Below are 15,038 nucleotides of genomic sequence, written 5' to 3'. Positions count from 1 at the left end.
TCTAGCCAATATGTGAACACACCCCTTCCATTCCAGAGGAGATGCAAGTTAAAGAGCTTCAAAAGCTTCCAGCCTCTCCCCAGCCAAGCTTCTCAGGAGCCATAGCCCCAACCACAATATCAGTCCCTTCCTTCCATGTAACTTTGTCGCACACCATCCAAAGAGCCTGAGAAATGCCACTTCCATTTAAAAATAACATGCTGCACCAGAGATCTCCAAGGTGAGACAGAGATCTCTATAGCAACTTCCAATTTCCCACTCAGGTGCCTTCCACTTAAGAAGTGATATCTTCTCGCATGGGAATAATTGTGGGGGGAGGGGGCAGAAAGAGCAGAGAAGAGTCCAGATGGGTCAGTGGGTCACTAGGTAGCCAGAATTAGAATTCTTCAAGTTTTCTGATTCTCAGACAAGGAATGTGCTACCCATTCATATTTTAGAAGTTTCATCTAATTAAATTTAAGCTAAATTTAGCTAACTCTGTTGTAGATCTGCTTTGGTTTTTTTAAATGTTGTTGTCCGCACCACGGTTACTCACGGCTCCGCACCACGGTTACTCACAAGTAGACCCCCGGAGGGGAGGCGAAAAGCCGCCTCCCAGCTCCGGGGGTCTCTCCAGTATGCCTTGCGCACTCGCGCAGGGCATACTAGAGCTTTCAGGGGCCACGCGACCCGGAGCTCCCCAGCCCCCATTGGCTCTGTCACGGAGCCAGCAATCATGTGGGCAGCCAATCCGACTGCCCAGGGGTCCCTCCCTGCTCATGTGCAGGGAGAGCGGGCTTAGCCCACTCTCCCCACGCACCCTCCAAAACCGGGTCTCACTGATCGTGAGACCCGGCTCAATAAATGTTAGTCATTAAGGTTTGTTTTGTTAAGTAGCAAAGATTCTCTGTAACTTCAGCACCAGTCCTCCTCTTTCACTGAAGGCTAGAGATGTTTCTATTCTATGAAGCCTTCACTATTAAAAACTCTGCATTCTTACTACTTACATGGCTTGCTCCTCCTCCTATAGTTCTGCTGAAAAAAAGAAAATTGCACTGAACACGCAAAGGTTCTTCTCTGTTGGAATAATTAATAATGTATAACTATTTTGTATGTGGTGTCAGTTTTTTGGCCCTCAGGGAATTTGTGCCAGGAATGCTAATTACTCTACTACATTAAGTTTCTCTCTCACCCTGAGTAGGAAGATTTTTAACTCAGCACTGATATCTCAAGTTGCCACATGCATCTCTCTTATATAGTTCTTCAGAACATAACATGTCCTAGTCCACAAGTTTATCTAGGAAACGCATACACAGGACACCAGTTTATAGCCATGTTGTTTTTCCTCAGCATTTGTTACACAGAGATATATGGCGTCTCTATTTGAAAATGACCTATTACCTTCAAGTTCGTCTAACCTTTTCTAAAGTCTTCTGATATTGAATCTATTTTATTTATTTATGGTTAGATTTATATAGCACCTTTCGCTAAAAATAACCCCAAGGCGGTTTACAAAAGTTAAAACACATAAATATGAATTAAAAGTATTTAGCTAAAAATATAAAAACAATCCGATATTAAAATATATAATATACAAAATACAAAAAACTATACATGGATTAAAACACACAGAATATTTCTATGCATCTATGCATACAGCATTATCAAAATGGTAGAGTCCTGAGAAGACAGAATGGCCAGGACCTGCTAGGGAAATCACATCTTTTGAATGATTCTCTATATTTTAAAAAGTAGGTGATCCAGGTAACTGCAGGCCAATGAGCTTGTTATCCATACTGGTGAAGTTATATGTTCAGTTTTGGAGCAATAGATTAAACAACTATTTGCAATCAGAAGGATTGCTCCCAGGCTGCCTTCAGGAAAAATCACTCAATATTAGATTATTATTTTATTATTTTTAATATTACACCACATCACTACAGTTCTTTTACTCTTCATAAAGCTTTAATCTGTTAGCCCAGGCCTTAATAAATTTTCTTTGAATTAAGAAGCCAGTCAAAAAATTTAGGAGCCAGACATTGGACACTTGAAAAAAATTACCAGGCTTAGTGACAGACATTGAGGCGGATCTCATGATCCATGAGACCCGCTTTTTGCAAAGCGGGCCTGGTGGTTCCCACGATCAGGAAAAATCGGGCTAGGCTTTCCTAGCCCAATTTTTCCCAATTGTGGGAATAGCCCCATTGTAAAGGGGCAGTAAATGGGCTTCTCTTTATCCTCTTTATAAGCAACATCCTTAGAACAGAAACAGAGCTGCCTGGAACAAATACAGATTTTATTTAAAACAAAAAAACCTCTGCTCTGAATATCCTAGTCTGAGCATCACAGTTAAATTTCTAGGTGTGGTATCTCCCTGGTGCTTGGAATTTGTCAAGCCCTGAATTAGCCCTCCAATTATTTTTCTATACCAAAAGTGGCCAGTACATCAAGGAGCCACTGGTGATTTTAATGCCTAGGTAGCAACCCAAGTACTTTTGCATTCGGATTAAAGGAGTTACTTTAGAAAAAATTGTACACAAGTCTTGTTTTTTACTAACTTGATTATATATTCCCAGATGTGTACCAAATGCAGTGGGGTGTGGGTGGGGGCTCAATTCAATGTGAAGGCCTGGTTAGCAGCTATTAAATCCTGGCCAAGCATTAATTTCTTTTACAATGCTACATGACTTGTATAGCTAGCTGATAGTTTCTGCAGCTCATGAATGAAATTAATTTCTCATAACATCCAATCTATTAACATCTCTCCTTTTCAACTTTACCATGTTGGGTTTAATGCTGTATTAGATTTCATTAAACACAGACTTTGGGGTATAGCTTTCCAAGAAGTATCTGCTCAAACACAACCTGCTCCCCACTCTTGTTAATTGTTAAATAAGCTGACTGCTTCTAACAGTAGTTAAATACCATAGAGCTTTTCCTCTAGTAAGACTAAATGTTCTGCTTTCCGATGTGTTGGTAATGGGTTATGCCATCATCCCAATGTCCTCAAAGACTTGCCCATGCGACAGTCTTGAACCTGAATCTGTGAGGCATATTCTGTAATACTGACATAACTTCTATGTTGACATTAGAAAACAAGTCATATCTCCTATAGTGGCCACATTATATGGTAGATCTATGGATTATTGCAAAAGCTACTTATTAACTGACAGGCCGCCTTGAGTCTCTTTGGCTGTGGCTAGGTTTCTGATGGTGGTTGTTAAAATCAGAAGACAGATGGTGATGTAACTTGAAAGGAATGAATTCTTTGGGCTTGTTAGTTTACATGGATATTTTGGTGTTAGTACTTGGTAAACGCCTCCTGTATTCTACCAAAGAAAACCACGTGGCTTTGTGGTTGCCAGGAGTCAACACTGACTCGATGGCACAACTTTACTTTACTACTCTTTGTAATGCTTTGGTTTGGATACCTTTGTGGTTATCTTTATTTAAATCCGACTCAACTGAGGTGGAAGTGGAGATAGGTTGTAAGAGGGTGGCTTGGTCAGAGCATGTGAGTAATGACACTGATTCTTTGCTTCAGTCAAATAAGTAACATTAAATATGATCAGATCGGATGAAGAGGAATCAATCTAGTAGAATGACTGAGTGCTATAAGAAACTAATCTGTGAGATCCAGAATCCATTAATGGTTAAGGGAGTGATCCAAATGCAGCCTGATCCACCTAACTCTAAGCAATGGTTCAAATGGGAGTGTAGTCAGGCCAAACAAAATCTCATTTCCTGTTATAAAAAATATATGGATAACGTAAACATCGACCTGTCACAGGATTTGTTGATGAAGAAGACACAGTATAAGATGTTCCTACAAGATAAAAAGAGGGTGGTTGTCAAGAAAGATGGCAGCAACTAGTGGAAGCAACTGAGGTCAATGATTCTATCCTACTCTAGGAGGCCACTATGAGGCAGCCCAGATTGAGTTCAGAGTGCTATATCTTGGCTTTGGCTTGGAATGTGCATTAACATTTTTGGTTATCAAATGTACAGCATTTTTGTATAACATTTTTGGTTATACAGCATGTATAACATTTTTGGTTATCAAATGTACAGCAGGGAGATCAAATTACTAATAAAGCTATAGAGCCTAGGGAATGTGCACGGAACCAGTCCGGAGGCCATGTTGGAGGCCTCCAAACCAGTTCAGAATTGGGCCAGTCTGGCAGGGTGTGTGTGTCTCAGTTTAAGGGTAGGGGTAGTACTTACCCCTCCCGCCACTTCTCCCCCTCCAGCGCTCCACTTTGGAGCAAAGTTTTTGGGGCGGCAGCATTCATCCCTGCCGCCCCAGCCCCCATCATTGCCCGGAAAAAGCGGAAGTTACTTCCATCCATTGCAGCGCGCACGTGTCTGTTGCCGCCGCTGCGCACCGCACACGTCACATGTTGTATGCACATGCAACGGGTGATGTGTACAGCACGTACACATGGCGGCGACGGACACACACGCACCACAACGTCCGCTTTCCCCAGACAACGATGGGGGCAGGAGCGGCAGGGAGGAACGCTGCCGCTCCAAAAACTTTGCTCCAAAGTGGAGCGCCAGAGGGGGAAAAGTGGTGGGAGGGGTAAGTACTCCCCCCCCACCTGTAAAGCAAGACACCCCCTGTGCCAGACCGCGCTTCCATGGTTCTGTGCACATCCCTAATAGAGACAGAATTAAGGGGGTTGCTGTTACCTTCATGGCCCACAGTCTTAATCGGTGGGGTAAGGCAATTGGTAGAGCAACTAAAAAGTAACCAAGCACCAGGAAGTGATTATATCCCCACAGACATATTTAAAAGCAATGTCGATTGGTGGGCTCCAGTTTTGGCTGCCCTCTTTATGTATATTGACAAACCTGCACATATCCAAAAGGATTGGGCCATCGCAATAGTGATTCCAATTTATTAAAAAGGGCATTAAAATGATCCAGTGAATTATCGGCCAATAAGCCTTTTCAAAGTAATGAGTAAATTATATGCAAAATATTTGAGAAATTGCATGATTGGGTGGACGATAACTCCAGTTTGGCCAATGAGTAGCCATGTTTTCACACTGGACATTCTATTATAGATCAAGATCAAGCAATGGTTTTGCAGCATCTGGTTGAAAAATACGTTTGTTGATTTGCTCAATATGGCATTTGTAGATCTCAATCAGCATGTCATCTTATCTCAAGAAAGGCTTTGGGGGAAATTAATGTTACAAACATTGATAAGAGACTTTTGCTGCTAATCTACCAACTTTATAATAATACTGGCTTGAGAGTTAGATACGGTAAACTTAGACAACTAGAGATGTGATGCCCACAAAGCGTGGAGTTATTATTTATTTATTTATTATTTATTTATTTGATTTCTATACTGCCCTTTCAAAAATAGCTCAAGGCAGTTTACACAGAGAAACAACAAATAAATAAGATGGATCCCTGTCCCCAAAGGGCTCACAGTCTAAAAAGAAACATAAGACAGACACCAGCAACAGTCACTGGAGGTACTGTGCTGGGGGTGGATAGGGCCAGTTACTCTCCCCCTGCTAAATAAAGAGAATCACCACATTAAAAGGTGCCTCTTTTGCCAAGTTAGCAGGGTTAAGCTGAGCTGTGTATTTGCACCATTATTATTTAATTTCTACATTAACGCAGAGGTAGGATATCTCCACAAGGAAGAAAACCACCCGCCAAAGTTAACAAGGAATCACATTTGTTTGCAGATGATATAGCTATCCTATTCTGCACAGTAATAGGTCTAAAAAGAGCCTTGAAGAAATTTGCCCACTATTGTTAAAGGAAGGATTGATAATTAACCACCAAAACTAAAAAAATATTATTGCAGCAACAGGAGAGCAACATTGTTTCAGCCAATTAGGAAGAGGTTGTAGTAGTCAAGATGAGAGATAACAAGGACATGAACAAGAGTTTTTACCAAGGGGGCAGAGAGGAAGGGCTGTATTCTTGTGAAGTTGTAAAGCAAGAAGCATCATGATTTGGTGACAACATAGGGAATAAAGAAGAGAGAAGAAACAAAGATGAAGTTCATGCTTAGATCAAAATAGTGGATGGAGACATTGCCAATGGGCAAGGAGAGGAAGGCTTGGGTGTTTGGTTTTGAACATATGGAGGTGCGATAATGATGCAACATTCAAGCTAATATGCCAGACAGGCAGTTGGAGATGTGGGATGGGAGGGAGGGAGAAAGTCCTGGGATAGAGAGCAATAGCTGGGTATTTTCAGTGTATAGATGCCACTGAAAATCAGGGGATTTGATTAAGTCATCTAGGAATGGCATGTAGACAGAATATAGCAATGACTCAAGAACAGAAAAGGAAGAACTTCCCTGTGTGCAAACCTTGGAAGAATGATTAAACAGATAGAAAAAGAACTACTGAGAAAACAGAGTCATGGAAATCTAAAGCACAAGAGAGTGATCAACATGAATTTTGTACCTAGTTTAGCCAATTTGTATCAGAATGATGCAATACCAATGTTCATATATTGTCCAGTAAATATAATGCAAACTATGCATATTGACCAGCCAGTGTATAAAAAGCAGCACCCTTTTTACATGGTCAGTTTATGCCTCTTCTCTGACAATAACACTTGGAACTCAGGTCCAGTCCAAACACAGACACGGATGAGGCAACCTCCTGATGTGCCAGAATTCCATGGACACTGGCCTCGGTTACATAAATGTCTTGGAGAGAGAGCCACTGCCTGTACTTTTGAAGGTGATAAACAAAGCAGCTTAGCAGCTTTTTGGCTGGGCCAGGGGCGTAGCAAGGTTGGAGTGGGCCCAGAAATGAGATTTTAAAATGCCCCCCCCCACTCAAAGTCCAGGACCTCCGCACACCCCAGGCCCCCAAGGATTTAAGTCTGATATTCCAAAATAAGTATGCTGCCTGGAAATACATTTCACTGAATACACACATGCACACGTCACAATATACAGTGATATACATTGAGTACTATACATTTATTTTACTTTTAATGCCTAGAACACACTAGAAAGATGAATGATTAAAATGGGCCCCTCGCTGCAGATTAGCAAAGGAGACTTTCAACCATGCAGGGTGAGCCTCTGTTTGTTTTCTCAGAATTCTGAACAAATTCAGTCAAGTTCGATTCCAGGAGGTTTTTCACAGGAGGCTTTTAAAGCCCTTTAACACACATCTCCTCTGGAATAGAGATGCTGCATTCACATGTTGGCCAGATTTACCCTGAAGTCCCTGCAAGTTATTGGGGAGCAGTTCACACACAAGAAAAATAAAATAAAATAAAAGCACAAGACATGCTTCACAGTTCTCACTCAGACCTTCTGGGTTGCAAAAGAACTTGAACATAAGTGCATTTATAAATGAATGAATAAAATAAATATAATACTGTTTCTTCCAGAAGTTTTTGTAATTTTCTGCCATGAAACAAGCCACTTATAGGACTTTTTAGATAGTTTTTTTTAAGCCAGCAAATTTTCCAAGCTGTTTAAAAATAAATATTCAGAGACTTCTCGGTCCCTCCCCCCCCATATCCAAGCCCTATGGCAAGCAGATCCCTATATGGGGGGGGGGCGGGAAAGGTAACCACAAAAAGTTGTTCACACTCTACCTGGCAAATGCTGGTCTGGGTTAAGCAGGGCAGCAAGGGGTCTTCTGCTGCAGAGTATACTCTGGCTGCCTCCTCCTTCCTGGCTGGCTTGGGCCCTACTGGAGTTCAGGCTTCACAGAGGCCTACACGAAGGAGGCCTCCGTGGAAGCCCCGCCCACCCGCCGATCAGCTGAGAGGCGGGAGAAAAGGAGCTCTTTGCAGCGTGTCTGCTGCCTCGATTGCCGGCCAGGAGAACAAGCTGGAGAGACGGCGAACAGGGCAAGTGGCTGAGGGGCCTTGGGGCTGGGCAGGGGGCAATGGGGAGTCACGTGAGGTACCTCTGGGGGGCCCTTCCAGGCAGTGGGGCCCCAGACAACTGTCTCCCCTTGCCCGATCATTGTTACGCGCCTGGGCTGGGCAATATCCCCTACATTCCAGGGAACATAATGAGAGCCTTCTGATCTCCATAGACTGCCCAGGACATAACAAAAATCTTTGGACCAGCCTGTTCGAAGTTATGAGCATGTACAAGTTCCCTATTTATGTTTTCAAACTGTGCACATTCTCTCTGCCTTGGTGTGAATTTGCTGGTATACATGCACAATTGTTGATGTTCATGCATGCATTTCATTCAATCCACATTAATCACTATAAAAAACAGGTTCATAATGGGACAGTCCTCAGTGCTCGTCATATCTCTGGGCTGTAACATGCAACTACCTGTAACATGCAACTACTGGCCCTGTTGCCCTCTGCCCCCTAGAAAACATCTTGCCAGTTTTGGAAAAAATGGAGGAAGGATTGGTGTCCTTTAACTCCCTTAGGTCCCTTTGTTTAAACTCCTTATCCTTCTGGCTGCCTGATTTGTATTTATAGCAGACATGACTATATGTATGTATATTATTAATATATGAGTGACAAATACTTTTTGGATTCTGTTCCCTGTCCCTGGAATCGATCTGTTCTCTGGAGACCAGAGAGCTAACTCACTGACTCACATATGCTCTGGGGTCTGTAAGTTCTAATAGCAGCAATGGTTCTCCCTGTCCCTGGGATCCCAATGTCCCTGATCATTACAGCTTTTGGTGCTCCCTCTCACTGCCAGCTGGATGCCATATCCTGTTGGGTTTCCTGACTGTGCCTAGAAAATCTCAGATTTTTTGGGATCCATTGTTGCAGAATGTGAGCTCTCTGTGTGAGAGCCAGCATGGTGTAGTGGTTAGAGTGCTGGACTAGGGGCGGGGAGACCCAAGTTCAAATCCCCATTCAGCCATGAGACTTGCTGAGTCACTTCTTTCTCAGCCTAACCTACTTCACAAGGTTGTTGTGAGGAGAAACTTAAGTATGTAGTACACCACTCTGGGCTCCTTGGAGGAAGAGCAGGATATAAAATGCAAATTATTATTATTATTATTATTATTATTATTATTATTATTATCAAAACAAACACCAGCGCAAGTTTTAAGACAACTTTACTTGTGAGACAAACACTTACAGGTCAGGACAGAATGTGTTGACTCACACACAGGAAGGAAAGCAGAAAATCCCAGCTAGCCCAACCCAGACAAAGGAAACTATGGTGCCCCCTCTGGCTTCACAGTAGATTACATACAAACTATATAGCAAGTTTGGCTGCAGCTGTTGCATATCCCAGCACCACTTCTCAACAACTGAAGTACCAGCCCACTAAGTTCATTACTCTTGACAGCTTACAGTGTTTCTTTCTGACCAAAGTTTTGTAAGAATGTCCGCCATCATGTTCTCAGTTGGACAGTACTGCAGTTCTATAAGTCATTCTTCCTGTAAGTCTTTCAAGAAGTGATACTTCACATCTATATGCTTGGTTCTAGGGTTAACTCTCTTTCTCTCTTGTGCAAGTGCAATCCATCCTTGATTATCTTCCAAGATTTGTGTGAGTTCTCTTGGACATTGACCCAAGTCCATCAATAGTTGTTGTAAACAGATTAGGTCTTGACTAGCTTGTGCAGCTGTGATGTATTCTGCTTCTGTAGAAGAAAGCACTACCAAAGCTTGTTTTCTGCTGGCCCAACTGATAAGTCTCCCCTCCAAGCAAAAACAGATAACTGCTGGTAGATTTCCTATCAGAACTGTCTCCAGCCCATTCTGCAGCCACATATCCAGTTAGGTTGCATTCAGAAGTTGCTGGAAGTTGTAGCTTAAGGTGTAAACTTTCTGCATTTCACTGCATTTCAGTCCTTCTGACTTGGTGTTGAGACCTTCCTGCATAAGATCCTGATTGGTGCTGCAATGTCGGGTTGTATAACAGTGGTGATGTATAATAATTTCCCAATTACTTCTCTATGTTGTTGGTTGTTTGGCAGCAATGTACTCTGTTCTTTGCTCTCCTTTAAGTAACTGGTTTCCATGGGAGTACTTACTGTCTTTGCATCTTTCATTCCAACGTTCTCTATTATGTCTTCTATTTTGCAGCTTTGACTAAGGAGGTAGCTCCCATCATCTTCTCTCTCTATCTGTATTCCCAAGTAGTTTGTTACCTTTCCCAGATCTTTCTATTCAAATTGTTGGTTTAATGCTTTCATTCTTCCATTGTCATCCTTTTCTTGTTCAAAACATATCAGTAGGTCATCCACTCAGACCAGAAGAAAGATCCATTGATGCCCACTTTCTTCAATATAAGCAAGGATCAGCTTTATGTCTGGTGAAGTTTCCATTTATGAGTACTTCTTATATTTTTGCATTCCAGACCCTTGCAGTCTGTTTAAGTCTAAATATGCTCGTGCAACTTACATACCAAGTCGGGTTTTTCTGTATTTTTGAAGCCTGAAGGCTGTTCCATATAGATTTCTTCTTTGAGTTCGCAATGCAAAAAGGCTGTTTTTACATCTAAATGTATGACATACATTCTTCTTCAAGCTGCAACACCTAGTAACGTCCTAACTGTTGTGTGCTTAACAACTAGGGTGAACGTTTCATAATAATCCTCTCCAAACTTTTGTGAGTAGCCTTTTGCAACAAGCCAAGCCTTGTACTGCTCATTTTTGCCTTCTTCATTATATTTAATCTTGAACATTCACTTACAATCTATAGGCTTTCTATCTGGTGGTAACGGAGTAAGAGTCCGGGTACTATTGATGAGCAGGGACTTCATTTCCTCTTCTGCTACCTTAGCCTATTTGTGGGCTTCCCATTCTTGCATTTGCCGGATCTCTTCCCTGGATGAATGGTTCAGGTAACCTATTGGTACGAGCTTTATATGACAGGCAAGGGATGGTTTACCTTTGTACTGGATGATCGTCTTAGCTCAACATTTGTTGATTCTGCTTCCTTCTGCACTCAGCTGGTTGTATATTAAACTTCAACCATTTGTTCAGAAAGTTCTTCTGTGTCTTTGAGTGGTAGTTCTCCTGATTCTTGTAAAGTCATGACATCATCAGCAAAGCTTTCCTCAAATGTCATGCTGTTACAAATAGTCACTTTATCTGTGTTTCGGTCAAGAATTCTGCATCCTTTGGAACATTCACTGTAGCCAACTAGAATTCCTTCCACTGTCCTGTTTTGCAGCTTGGTATGTTTTTCTTTTGGGATATATATGTATGCTTTGCACCCAAGTATTTTTTCTCCTTACCACAGTTCATATGGTGTTTTCTTCACTGTCGTGGAGATGGATCTGTTTTTACATAGCATTGATTGTTGCTTCTCCCCAGTATTTTTCAGGTAGATATGAATCTGTCAGCATGCATCAATAATCATTTCTGTTAGGGTCCTATTTTTGCATTCTGCCACTCCATTCTGTTTTGGGGGTGTACGGGAAGATTTTGTGATGCTCCACTACATGATCTCTTAAGAAATCCTCAATTTCAAATCCTCTTAAGAAATCCTCAATCCCTTAACCTGGAAAGCAGGTTAAGGGAGCCCAGCCTGCTTTCCAGCAGTCGATGGGAGCTGCACGGGAGCCACATGGTTCCCCTTAGCAAACCTCTCTAAACCCCCCCCCCCGGTTAAACAAGGTTAACCCTGGTCCCCCGTTCATGAGTCACCACGGCACAGATCTGTGCCACAATTCATGAGGAGCCTTCCGACCGGGAGGCTCCAACAAGCCTCCCAGCATGGGGGTCTCCCCAGAAGGCCCCACGCACTAATGTGTGGCATTCTGGGACTTCTGGGGGCCAGGTGGCCCCTGATCCCCGCCGCTCCAACCAGCTCCGTGATGGAGCCGGTTACTGTGTTAGCAGCACAATCGTCTGCAGTGAGAGCAGGCCAAGCCCGCTCTCCCCTCCAAGCCCCATCCGGCTCTCCACATTGCTCATGTGGTGAGCCTCAATATGTATCTGTTGCTTCCTGGTGTTGGTCCTTTTGTCAGGCTGCATACATCAGTGTATGAGATCAAGTGGTTTTGAAGCTCTGGTTTGGCTTGCTTTGGGTAGTGTTGCTCTTGTAGTAGCCTTAGCTCTGATACAACAGTCACACTTTATTGTCACTGGACAAGCTGACATCAAAAGGTATTTTGTCAGGTGCTCTTTCACCAGTTCTTTTATACTTTCAGAGTGCCTATGGTCAAGACGCCAATGCCATCGGTGAATACAGTTGTCATGTTGCTTATGTGTGGTGAGCTTCACCTGTTCCATTGCTGTGCTTAAGCGATACAGGTGTTCATCTGCAATTGCTCTGGCCAGGGTCTTTGTCCCCTCTTGGATTGTGCATTCATTCCACTGAAACTTAATAGTGAGTCCTTTGGTTACCATCCGCTTAACCAATTAGAGACCACCTTCCAAGTCAGGATCATATAGCACATCTTTTACTGGAATAGCAAAGAGGTCCCCATCTGTCTTGGCGCAGATTAGAAATCCTTGTCCAATTCCCTCTGCAGTTATACTGCTTCCACTTGCAAGATAAATCTTTTCCTTATTGCTTAAGTCCAATTCTGAGAAAAGTTTCTATTGCTGGTCATGAGACTAGTTGCACCAGAATCAACGCATCAGCCCTGGGATGAGTTACGCTGTACCGTTTTGAAGCATCCGCTCCATTGTTCTGTGCCATTAGTTGTAGCCTTTGCCTTTTGCTTAGGTGCTTGTGGAGACTTTATTTGTAGTTTCTCTTGTTCTGCCTTCCATATGGAACAGTCTTTCTTTAAATGTCCCTCTTTCTTGTGCCAGAAACATGCTCTTGTTTCCTTCTTGTGCGCCTTGTCATCTGCAGTTTTCAGTGAAGTTTCTCCATTCTGACTGATACTGTCCTCCATGACTTTCTTTCTGCGCTGGAATTCATCCAGAAATCTGACTCTCACAAATTCCAGTGTCAGGTCTTCCTCAGGCCTTGTCTCAAGGGCATTACTGAGGGCACCATCAGAGTCAGGAAAACTACATATTAATAGGGCTGCTATGTGACTGTCTTTTATGTCTTCCCCAATTCCATGTAATTGTGCCACCACTTCCAGCATGGCATGTATGTGGTCTTGCATTTCTGTTCCTTTCCCAAGTCTCATTTTGTACAGCCTCCTCAAAAAGAATAGTCTACTGTTCAGTTCTTTCATACAAATTTCTCAATGCATTCCACATACCCTTTGCTGTAGCCCTATTCCTTATGTGAATCTACTGGTCATCTTCCACTAGTAGACTAATGGTTGCCCGTGCCTGTCTGTCCTTTCTATCCCATTCTTGGGGATTTGCTGCTGGTCTGTCTGTGTTAGTAACCTCCCACAAGTCATCCTGAGTTAGAAGCATTTCTATTTTAAACTTCCATAGCTGATAATTTTCATTATTCAGCTTCCCCACAGAGAGCTTTAATTCAGAGCTGCAAGCCATTTTTCTTTTGAAAAAAACCCTAGCTTTACTTACTTGCATTCAGAAGGCTTCCTCCCAGAAGGTCTCCTTGTTGTTTCTGATCTTTCCAGGCTGCTTCAAGGTCATTTGCCCTTCAAGGTCATTCTGGGCTGTATAATGGGTTGCTCTGAAGAAGTCTGGGCCCATAACCTGTTGCATAATGTGTACTCTGCATGGTTTTCAGAACACCAGTGCAAGGTTTAAGACAACTGTACTTGTAAGACAAATGCTTACAGGTCAGTATAGAACTTGCTGACTCACACACAGGAACAGGAAGGAGAGTAGAAACTCCCAGCTAGCCCAACCCAGACAGAGAAACTATAGTGTCCCCTCTGGCTTCACAGTAGATTACATACAAAATACACAGCAAATTAGGCTACAGCTGTTCCAAAGCCCAACGTCTTCTGGGCCCTTCTCAAGCCCTAGCCTGAGATGTGGTTCAAATCTCTGTTAGTAAGAGTTGTAGTAGTACCTGCCTACTCTGATCTATGGGGAGAGACTGTAGCTCAGTGGCAGAACAAGATCTGCATTACAAAAATCCTATATTTCTGCCAGTGAAAGCAAACAGTTTGGAGCCTGATTATCAATAGTCTCCCTCAGTATACAGGAATGGCATACATTCATATAATATAATCTTTTCCTCATTTACAGTCTTATCCCAGCATCCTTCCTCAGAAATGTCACTTTGATTTCAAAAGGATTTGCTTCCAGGCTGTTTGCAAAAGAGTCATGTTATTCTGAAAGATGTCCTAATTTTCCCCCAGTCTTGAGTTTTAACAGCCTGCCAACATACCCCATTACCTATCATGTCATGATTATTTCAGTATTTTTAATGCATTCAAATAATGGGTGCCCAGATCACAGGGATTAACTTCTGTTTTATTTATATCATAGAGATTCTAAAATAATCTGGCGACCCATTACAGGTAGATAGTTACATGTATTCTACTATTTCAGAAAAACAAGTAGGTATCAGAGATACCTACCCAAACACAAGAAAGCCTGAACTAATGTGGATGAAAGTTTGTCTAACCTGGATGAGTGTATTTTAATTTCAGGGAGGGGGGTAGTTTTCTACTATATCACTTCTTCATCCACCTCCCTATATATCAACACTACAAAGTTCCACATGCCATTATTTCCTTTCAACATTCAAATACTGAAAATGTAATTAAGACTACTGAAATTTCTCTTACTTTCTTGGGGTGGGGGACAGATTTCTTCTGGATTAAGCGATACTTTTTGGAAAAGAGGATTCTGCTTGCTAACCCCTTTCAAGCACTTCATTGAGCTGATATCTTGCTGCTGAAATGTCGGCTACATTTTTCACTCTGATAGGTAAGACATATCAGATCAACTTATTGCATTGGTCTTTCCTTAAGATTGCATTGGTCTTTTCCTTTAGAATTGCTCACCAATTGGACAAAGTCTGATGAGAACCTAAAAATATGGTACAGGTGGCTTGTTATTCACAGGAGTTCTGTTTTTGCCAATTAGCGTGAATATGGAAAACATGAACAATGAACCCTTGGGGCTATTCTCATGATTAACAAAAATCGGGCTAGGAGGGCCTAGCTTGATTTTTGTTAATCGTAAGAACCACCAGGCTCAGCTGCGAGCCTGGTGGTTCTAGAGCGGGTAACCCGCTCGAGAACCCCAGGTCAAAAATCAGGTTTGCGGAGG

At 42.4% G+C, this 15,038-nt stretch overlaps 1 protein-coding gene across 1 annotated transcript in view; it reads right to left on the bottom strand.

Moving 5' to 3' along the window:
* Window positions 1–15,038, bottom strand: part of LOC128349341 (NALCN channel auxiliary factor 1-like) — a 203,555-nt gene that overhangs the window by 32,407 nt on the left and 156,110 nt on the right. The gene's annotated exons all lie outside the window — the stretch shown is intronic.

The sequence above is a fragment of the Hemicordylus capensis genome, chromosome 3 (genome assembly GCF_027244095.1).
Source record: "Hemicordylus capensis ecotype Gifberg chromosome 3, rHemCap1.1.pri, whole genome shotgun sequence".
In the NCBI taxonomy this organism is placed as follows: domain Eukaryota; kingdom Metazoa; phylum Chordata; class Lepidosauria; order Squamata; family Cordylidae; genus Hemicordylus; species Hemicordylus capensis.
Note: the sequence above shows the minus strand (reverse complement) of the source record. Positions and strands in the feature narration are given on the sequence as shown.